We start from the raw sequence: 10,932 nt of genomic DNA, 5'->3' as shown, positions 1-10,932 counted from the left end.
CTTACGGCACGAGGCTCGGGTGCAGGCTGTTCGAGACTACTACGCCTTGCGTGGTATCAAGAAGACCAAGCCGGCGTGCCGCGATAAGTTCCTGAGTAAGGAGCAGTACATGAAGGTAATTCTTAAGGCCTTCTACTTAAGTTCCTTCATTTAGTAATTCTTAGCCGTAGCGCTCAAGTTTCTATTTGCTAACTTAGGCGCCTCCGAGATGGTGTGCGGATCGGATGGATTGTTGGGAGGTGTTGGTCGATGAGTGGTGCTCAAAAGAATGGCTAGCCCTCCACAACGAGGCCAAGGACAAACGTGCCCAAATGGAAGGTGTGCCACACCATCAAGGCAGCTCCAACTTATATCAGTTCGGGCGCAACTGGGTATGTGGTTTGCTTCATGATTCATGCAATTCATTCATCATGCTAGCTTGAGCCCTTTAATTACTAATTTTCATTGTTTCTCTCTTTCAGGCACGCTACAATAAGGCGGATAAGGTGCCAGAGGTGTACGACCTGTATGCCATGGCCCACACTGCCTCTTTCAAGAAAGTCAAGGCTTTCTCTCAGTCTGACCTCGATGATGCAAACAACTTCACCAACATCTCCTCCCACAACAAGCTTGTGAGATATAGAGATGAGGGGAAGGCGAGGAAAGGGGAGGACTTTAACCCGAGCCAAGGTCCCATCGATCCAGAGCTGGTGATGATATCTGGTGGCGGGAGGTCCCATGGCTCCATAGCCATTGGAGATGGACTTATCCGTTGTCCTAGCACTCTCCCGGAGATCAAGGCGCGCCAGTCGAGCTCCGCTCCTGAGATAAGGCCTCGTGAACGGCCAGTGCAACTCGCCATCAAGGTTAGTGATACGTACTCAGTTATCTTTCTCCATTACATTGTGTGCGCTTCCATCAATGATTACAAATGGTCATGTGAGTGGTGTTGCAGGCTGCTATACAGACTGAGAGAGATAGAACGGAGAAACTTCTGGCGGAGGCGGCGGAGAGGCAGCGGGAGATGGAGGAGAGGACGAGGAAGATGATGGAGGAGGAGAGGGCACGGAATGACATGCAGGCAAGGGCCATGTACGAGCTCCTTGTGGTAAGTTTCTTCTGCAGATTACTTGCTAGTCTTAACATTTGAGTCTCATTACTAACTAGTATGACTCTGTTGTGAAAACCAAATGTGCAGTCTGTGTGCGAGAAGTCCGGTCAGCCCGCTCCACCGATGCCAGTGGTTGCTCCTGGGAGCACGGTGAGTTTAATTTGAATGGACATTACTTGCTAGTCTTAACATTTGAGTGTCATAATGCTAACGAGACATTGGAAATGATCTTTGGTGCAGCTTAACTCCAGAAACGCATCGCACGATCCTTCTCCAGGTAGCGGCACTAGCCACCCCGCTCCTACACCTCCCTGATCACACTAAGTTTCTCTAGTGTTTTGCTTAACAAATGCATAAAGACCTAGACTTAGCTTTATTTCCTCCAATATGCTTACCATAATGACCTAGAGTTAGCTTCTTTTCCTCCAAAATGACCCATTTTACCTAGGTTAGCTTATAAATGATGCAGTTCATCCAAGTTAGCTCAAAAGTGACCCATTTTACCTAGATTAGCTCCTAAATGATCCATTTTACCTACGTTAGCTTTAAAATGGCCCATTTCACCTAGGTTAACTCCAAAATGACCCATCTTACCTAGGTTATCTCATAAACGATCCATTTCAACTAATTTAGCTCATAAATGATCCATTTGACCTAAGTGAGCTAAAAAACAATCCATTTCACCTAAATTAGCTCTTAAATGATCCATTTCACCTAAGTTAGCTCAAAAAGATTCATTTCAACTAAATTAGCTCATAAATGATCCATTTCAACAAAGTTAGCTCAAAAAGATCCATTTCAACTAAATTAGCTCATAAATGATCCATTTCAACAAAGTTAGCTCAAAAACGATCCATTTCAACTAAGTTAGCTCATAAATGATCCATTTGACCTAAGTGAGCTAAAAAACGATCCATTTCACCTTAGTTACCTCAAAAACGATCCATTTGACCTTAGTTAGCTCATAAACGACCCATTTCAACTTAGTTAGCTCATATATGATCCATTTCACGTAAGTTAGCCCATAAATAACATACTCTTCTTGTTCTAGTCTTCTTCTTGTTCTAGTCACCTATTTATAACTTTCTTATTTTTCATTTTGCAGATTTCATTCACTTGACGAAAGCTTGCATAGATGGAGTGCTCCTTATCCCTTTCTCTGTTTCTTTTGTATCGCTGAACTATGCATGTATCTTGGTAGTTGGATGAACTATGCTATGTATGATGGAACTTGGTAGTTGGATGGAACATATGTGATGGAACTATGTATGATGGAACTCTGCATGTTGGATATCTATGTGATGGAACTATGTCATATACATCATATATATCTTATATGTTTGCTGTGAAATATATTTGTATATGTCATATATATTTGTGATGAAAATTGTTGGATTTAATAAAAAACAGAAAAAAGAGCCAATATGCAGGCTCTTTGCCATCTGCCACCGACGGCAACGGGCTCTTTGCCGTCTGCCACCGACGGCAAAGAGGCCACGTGGCATCTAGCTGTGCTTCCTGGGAGCTGACCCATTTAGTCAATTTGCCTACAGTGGCAGACGGCAAAGAGTAAAAGAGTTTGCCGTCAGCGGCAGACGGCAAAGGCCTGCCATGTGGTGACGTGTAGATGACATCATACGGTGGACGGCAAAGACACTAGAAAATTTGCCGTCCGCTGGCGGACGGCAAAGGCCTGCCGTTATCCACTTAACGGACTGAGAGCACAAGTTTTGCCGTCCGCTCTCTTTGTCGTCCGCCGCAGACGGCAAAGGGCCTTTGCCGTCAGCCGCCAGGAAGCAGACGGCAAAGCAGCTGTTTACCGTAGCCTACTTTGCCGGAGCCTTTTGCCGTCCGCCGTTCGTGCCTTTGCCGTCCGCCGTGGCAGACGGCAAAATAGCTGTTTCCTGTAGTGTAAGTCCTTTGGATCTCTTCTATAGATTGCGGATCTATAAAAATAATTTTACATGTGTCCTCATGTTAGGGATCAGAATAGTGAATTTTGACTGCAGTTTCATTGAGCTCTACAACTAATATAATCTGTGGTCACGAGAGTGCTTAAGTTTTGCATGGCTAGAGATATAACTCAACTTAGCAAAACCACGGCGCAAGCATGCAGTTGGCATGATTAAAGTGAGGTCAGCTGAGTCCTAATTTTAAATCCATAACCCTTCTGCTGTTAAGACGGCGCAACAGTTTGAGCACGGACCAGCTGAAGATAATTGGATCCGGAACCGATATTCAAATCGCGCCCCACCTGCTGTGTTGCGCACATGCGGTGTGTACGCAGCCCGCGGAATTGCTAGCACCAGTAATTTATTTTGTTCAAACGTTGAATCGGTGGCATAATCATGGTGAGGATGCAATGGATTACCTGAACAGGAGATCCATGGCGAGTGAGATGAAGGAGGCCGATAATTTTTCGGTGACGAGCGAACTCTGCGGAGGGATCAGGATTGGCTTTCCTTTGGAGAGCCAGAATATGCCTCGCCTGTCGCCACCGATGCTAGATGGAGAGAGATCTGGAACTCATCTGTGGACGGCCCCACAAGTTAGTCAAATACTTGGAGGAACTATTTGAGAGCCCGCATGTCAGTATGAGTTTGAAGTCCACGTACCACATTTTCTCACCCCAGATGGAGGTACTCCTCGTAGGACTCATATAAGGCCGACCCCACAAGTTAGTGAGAGACTTAGAGGAATTAGTAACTGAGAGCCCACTTGTCAGTGTCGTCGACAGTCAAGTGACTTTCGTTAGGTTTCATGGTTATCTTTGTGTTAAGTGTTGCACAAGCAAATTAGCATCAGAGGATCTCACTTTGGTTGAGGTTGTAGTTTAATTAAAAATTAATATATGTATATATTTATATATGTCACTTATATAGAACTAAAAATATATCTCTCTTGCGTTGTAAGTGTAAAAGGTTAGTAAGAAAGATTGAGATCGACTTCGAAATGTTTCAACACTGATACTGCAGGTTTATAACCTTTATATTTATTTCGTCTCTTTTTCGGGCAGATGTTCAGGAGTGCGTCATCTAGTCAGGACAACAGGGACGGTCGGTCTTTGAACGACATCAGCAAGGATTATGGGAGGCAGGTAATAGTAAGGCAGTTGAACATTAGTGTTTGGTCTTTTATTTCTGGGACGTTTGCTGTCAACAACAACAAAAATGATTTATATATCCTGGATGAATGATGTAATATCTATTTATCCTGTGCATCTACTCTGCAGTTGAGTATAGAAAGGTGGAAGAAAAAAATTACTAGAAAACGAGAAGAAGATCAAGGATGCAGATGCTGCCAAACACGCACATGCCATGCGGGCTGGAATAATTGGAGTCAAGAGTGAGATACAAGTTCTTGGCAAACGTCCCAACCAGGAGCATGGTGTGCAACAGACACCTGCGAAGAGGAGCATTCTAAGCAGCAGAGACTCCACTAAGCAGATTGTGCAGGTAACGGCGAAAACTTGAAACGCTGGTTTTAACGTACGTGGAAGTTTTACTCGCACATGCCTCTAATTATTTTTTGGTTTGAAGACACAGATGCCCACAAAGGCGCAGAGTGGGCGTTGTGACGGCCCAGCGTTTGTAGGCGGTCATAATGAAGAGGTACAGGGTAACAGAATTTCCTTTGATGCAAGCAGAAGGATCATTGGCAACAAAAGCATTGGTGTTCAAGGATTCGGTACGGTTTGCACAAGCAAGAAGAGCCCAACGACAAAATCCAACATAGGAGCAATAAACTCTACCATACAGCAATACAGGTGACAGCATATACAAACGTCCAACAACATTTAAAGCAAATGTATATTTTTTTGTGAGCAATTTTTTCTTTGTTTTCGTCTGCTATATTTAAATTGTAGTATCTTCCACACGCAGGTGTACGAACAAGGAAGCAAGTATCGTGGTAGTCCACGGATCGATGAAAACATAAGGCAAGGTCCTTTGAAAGGATCACCTGTGGCGTTCAACACGAGGGGTCCTTCCAAAGGATCTCCGATGGCATTCAGAATCGTCAGCGAAATCACCAATGCACGGAGGTTGTCGCCAAGTTTTGCTGGACAAGAGAGGCATGGGAAAACAAAGGTGACGTCGGAACTATGCTTTTTCAATTCAACACACAAACAGTTTTATGGAAGAACAGGGTAAAGTGCAAAACAGGAGGATGGCTGTATCTGCAGTTGTTCTTTTGTATACGATGTTGTTGTGCCTCTCCGGTTATGGTGTAAACAGAAGCACATCTGTGCCTCTTTGTGCAGATGTGTGTGTAGCATGGTCACATTCGTGCTGCTGGGTGTAATGTGAACAGTGCATCTGGTGTACCGCTTATACTCAGTGAAGAGGCACGGGTCTGGTTTTGGTATACCAGATGAGCCCTGATGAGTCATATAAATCTTTTGTTTAGAAATTAAAAAAATGCATATGCTGCTCTGGACATCTAATTCTGTTTCGTGCCATGTGTTCAGGATTTGGCGGAGGGGATAACAGATGAGGCAAAGAAATATCATAGTTCTCCATCCATTTCGAAGGAAACGCAACGTTCACAGCAGCAAGTATCGTACAGCGCTAGCACGGATTGCATGGTAGAAGCAGCACAATCCCTTGGTTGCATGAGTGCCGGAGAAACAGGTAGCAGCATTGCACAATGCAACAGTGGAGAGGCAGACTCATTTATGGATTTGACCGTGCCATGCAGAAACGACGCTGCTGCGTGTGACAAACAACAGAGCAGCAGCAGCTCTGCTGTAAGTGGACCTGTGGTTGGCGATGAAACTGATGTCGTCAGAAGTGAATGCGATCAGACGAACGAAGACACGGTAGACAGAATCATAATGGCGCCGCCGACCATTGTAGAGAAAGAAATGGATGACATGTTTAAAGAAGGCATATACCCAACGATTCAGGAGGTCACCGAAGCGGTCGAACCAGAAGGTGGTATGGTATTCGGATCTTTGGATGAGTGCATTTTCTTTTTCTAAAGATATGCTAGAAAGGCTGGCTTTGCTGCCAAGCGATCAACGAGCAGAAGATCGACATATGATCAGCAACTTGACAAGCAGGTGTTTCAGTGCACCAAGGATGGGCAGAATAAAACAACTGAGAGACATGTTAAGGAGAGAAGGAACAACTGCTTGATCCGGACAAGCTGCCCACTCCAAATAACAGCCAAGAGGGATACAGATAGGAGGAAATGGTATCTGAAGAACGTGCGTCTAGAGCACAACCACCAGCTTCACCCATCTGATTGGATGCTGAAGTTCATGAGATGCTATAAGAAGATTACACCTCAGGAGAAATTCTTTATACAAGTGCTGCAGAAGGCGAGGTTAGAACCAAGGAAGGTTATGCGGATTTTTACTGCCATGGGGAAACCGAGGCGAGAAATTATGTTCGACACGATTGACATAAGCAACATTGCATGCCGGGATAGGGCTGCAGAGCGCGGCACTGATATCGCAGACACCATGAAACTGTTTGCCGATATGCAGAGGCGGAGGCCGGGATTCCACCATGTGGAAGAGACAGAGAACAATGTAGTGCGCAGCCTGTTCTGGACAGACTCCTTGTGTAAGATGAATTATGATCTATATGGAGATTTCGTGTCTTTTGACACGACATTCTCTACGAATATATATGGCTTGCCATTTGCACCAATTATAGGTGTCGACAACCATGGGTCGACCGTCCTGTTTGGAGTAGGTCTTTTGAAGGATGAGAAAATAGGGTCATTCAAGTGGCTCCTAAGCATGTTTGTCGAGGCAATGGGAGGTAAAGAGCCGAAATACATAATAACAGACCAGGACCAGGCGATGAAGACTGCAATAGAGGAAGCTCTTCCGAGAACGAGGCACAAGTTCTGCTGGTGGCATATTAGGAACAACCAGAAGGAAAATAATGCAGCAGTGTTTGCGCAACACCCAGGGATGTCTGATGATTTATTTCGAATCGTCAAAAACTCACTAGATCAAGACGAGTTTGATCGTGCCTGGAAAGAAGCCATTTCTATGCACAAGGTGGAAGGCAACAAACACCTGAACATGCTATGGGAACTCCGAAATTTTTGCGTGCCGGCCTACTTCAAGGACTGCTTCTATCCTTTCTCGTCAACAACCACTCGCAGTGAGAGCACGAATTCAATGTGGAAGAATTACGTCGACCACAAGGACACTATAAAAAGGTTTGTTGATGCGTATCACATGATTCAGCAAAATTGCCTCGCCACTCTTGACAAGAAAAGACACCGAACAGAAGAGAAGGCACCATCACTAGAGACGGGTTTTCCGATTGAAAGACAAGCAAGTCAAGTATACACAAATGAAATTTTTAGGAAATTCCAGATGGAGCTATGGAACCGGACTTACTTCAAGTGCTCTGACCTGACAAAGGGGAGGGCGTATTTTTTTAAAAAGATTACTGAGCCTGGAGAAAAAGTGTGGAAACCATATCCGGGCGAGGAATTTGACAAGTCTGAGTTCAGGGTAGATGTGGATGAGCAAAAAGAAATATACAGTTGCAGCTGCAAGAAAATGAGTAGGGATGGCATTCAGTGCTGCCATGTGCTTAAGGTGATGGACCAAACAGGCATGATCAATCAACTTCCAAAATCCTTTGTCATCCCCAGATGGACCAGGAATCTATCAGAGAGTCTGAAAGTTCTGTCTACAAGTCAAGGTGATAGCATGACCGCACAAGACGATGAAACTATGAGATTCTTCCTCGCTTACGCTGAGTTGTCGGATATCCGTTCAAATGCTTGCAGAAAAGAGAAGGCATACAGTGTGCTTCGTGAGTGTATGGTAGATATGAAAATAAAAGTCATGGCGGCACTTGCCGAGGAACCAGACACATGCATTCTTGCCAAAACTCTCAAGAACCCTCCCATGAGTGGCTCAAAGGGCACGAAAAAAGGAGATCAAATCAAAGCTGGTTCTGAGAAGAAAGGAAAAGGCAACAAAGCTGCATCCAAGTGCGGCCGTTGTAGAGTAAAGGGTCATAGGAAAACAAACTGCCTGGATAACCCAGAAGTCCAGGAGAGGATGTGGATTGAAGAGGAGAAGAGGAAATCGCAGGAGGAGAAGAGGGCAAGGTCAATGAAATGGCCGACAACACCGACAACACCATCGAGGACATCAAACGGCTCAGGACAATGCACTCCAAGCCCAGGAGGAAGACGTCATACGCCAGCAACTCCAACGACCCCACTGACAGCAGGGAGCATTCACCAAAGTCTTGCATCTATGCCAGAATCGAACATCACACAAGCCAGGCACACAGAATGCGTGCAGGGAAGCCCGGGACAAGGCACGGAATCTGCACAGTCCATTTTCAGAAAGGAAAGGTCTGAGTGGAGACTTTTTGGTACGGGAGAACTGTACGAATAGAAAAATTAAAAGGTAATAATGCAGCTTAAACAGGACGTAAGCAAAAGAATAGTGGCGACCGCAATCTTTCGCTTTGTTTTTATGTATGAATATTAATTTTACAGGTAAATAGGTTGAATAGCTACGCAGAAAGGTGGGGTTGCACAAGGGTCGAGAAGGAAGAATGGATCGCTGAACATTCAAAAACAAGGCCGCACGTGGAGCGATGAAATAGCAAGCAATTGGTGGGGAGGGCGGGCGGGTGTCGATTGTTTATTTTCTTGTGTTGTGGGTATAAGAACGGCTTGTAAGTTAATTTGCTGCAGAAACAAAACAAATTTAAATAAGAACGCCTTTTGCTTCTTTATGTATTTTTTACTCAGCGGAGAAAAATATCAAAGGCATAGGTTTCCTTGTTATTTTCTGCAGCCGCGTCGGTTTCTGAACGTGGATGTTGTAAGCATACAAGCATGCTTCTCTGCTGCGTGACAGAGAGATAAAAATAACCTAAGGCCACAGGCAGCCACGGCCATGCCACCGGTGAGTGTTCAACCGTGACTCTCATGGTTGCATGGTCACGCCCGCCGTTATGGAACGAAAACATTTTTAAGCACAGAATCTGGGTCGTGCTTCTGGGGCTGCATAACTGTGGCTTTCGTGGTAACGGTGCCTCGCCTGTTCTTACACATGTTCTTCTGTTATGAATGCATGTCTGTAAGTAATTTAAATAACCGTGCTTGCGATGCGTGTCCAACCGTGCCTCATGTGCCTTCACGCTGTGCTTCTGTCATGCAAAGATTTCAAACAGAACGGGTCACGGTTGTGTTTGTTTTTCTGTTTCACAAATGGATATAGGGCCTGGCAGTAGGTTCATGACGTTTGCTGTGAGAGAATCACGTCTTTACATGCTACGAAAGCACATGGAATCACGGTCGTGCCTGTGTGGCATGTAGAACAGTGTGTCTCATTCTTGAAAAGTCGTGCTTCTGCCATCACTTCACTTACTTGGTTTTGTCCGCGTTTTAGCAGAATCATCTGCAAAGCAGAGGCAGGGCCTTGAATCTTCTAGTGACTTAATTGTCAACGTGCCCGTGGAAAATTTTGCCGCTTGCAGAGGGAAGATGACTGTACAACCGTGCTTCCTGCGTCGAACAGATTCACAAAGACAGGCACGCTTTGTGAATGTGTGCGGTAAATAATTAAATCATGGAGGGGCACGCCCGTGCCTGGTCTGCAAGTACAACAGTGCATCTCGTACCATCAAAGCCGTGGCTCTATTTGATGCTTCAAGCAACCACCTAGCATTGACTTGTTACTACTTTTGAGTTTTCAGTGACCCAGTCGATCTGTCATGATCAGGACTTCTAGTTACTGTGTGTGTTCTACTATAAGTTTGAGTCTAATGTTGTATGCCTGTTGTTAAGTTCTATTATTAGTTAATACCACTTTTTATGCATCTCTCTATATGTGTGCGCATATATAATGATTCATTTCTGATGATGTTAATTAATATGCCTCCTCGTGCCTCTTGTATCTGTAAGACTGTGCGTTTGTTATCACTGCACGGCACTTCCTCTGTGTATGTCTGTTACCCTGTGGTGAACGTTTGGGTGGAAACATGCTGCACACAGCCTAGAACATAGCGTCCTGTAGAACCACGACAGTGTTGTTTCTGCAAATAGAGACGTGCTTGTGCTTTGTTTAAAAGTGTGCCCGTGCTTCATTGTGAAACAATGAAATATAGATAGCCACGAATGTCCACGCCTTTTATATCGAAATAATATACGGAACATCAAGAAAGATGTGTGACACAACTCAATAGGGAACCGTGTCCATAGGGAGTTCACGTCCGTGCTCTTAAATACAAGGAAATAAGATTTTAAATACAGCATCCCTCACATAGGCCATTGCATGCCTCTGTGGGCTAAACGCCCCTGCGTCTCCGTCTGATAGAGTCACAGGCTAGCGTGACTATGTAATACCACCGACCATGCCTTTGAGCGCTTCATGCTCGTTCCTGTGACCCGAAACACTTAAACAAAGAAAGGTAGGAATGTCCACGCCTTCATGTGTGCACAAGACATGACTCTAGTTGGTACAAACAACCTTGGCTGCAGAGACTTCACGCCCGTGCTTTTCAAAACAGCGCCTCTCGAATTGGCCATTACATTAATGTTCACATCTGTACCCATAAACTTGACCCAGGAAACCAAAACACGTTTGTTATGAAAGTTACTGACTACGAGGTGACGCAAGACAAAATAAGAAACTTTTTAGTCCACTGCTTAATTGCTTCAGATATAGCGATCAGGGTCGCTGGGCGCGAAGTTCCTTGACCTCTTTTATCATAACGTATGTCTCCAGCGTGAGCTTGTCGTACTCAAGTTTGAGCTTCACCTTCGTCTTCTCATCCAGAAGATCATACAACCTCGTGGATATCTCCACGATCTTCAAGAGGTGAGCTTCCGTAGCCTCCCAC

At 44.8% G+C, this 10,932-nt stretch overlaps 1 pseudogene; it reads left to right on the top strand.

Moving 5' to 3' along the window:
• Positions 1–3,452: 3,452 nt before the first annotated feature.
• Positions 3,453–9,335, top strand: LOC141040681 (protein FAR-RED IMPAIRED RESPONSE 1-like; annotated as a pseudogene).
• Positions 9,336–10,932: the final 1,597 nt, after the last annotated feature.

Source organism: Aegilops tauschii, chromosome 2 (assembly GCF_002575655.3).
Source record: "Aegilops tauschii subsp. strangulata cultivar AL8/78 chromosome 2, Aet v6.0, whole genome shotgun sequence".
Lineage (NCBI taxonomy): Eukaryota > Viridiplantae > Streptophyta > Magnoliopsida > Poales > Poaceae > Aegilops > Aegilops tauschii.
The sequence above is the reverse complement of the archived record's forward strand: the minus strand, read 5'-3'. Positions and strand labels throughout refer to the sequence as shown.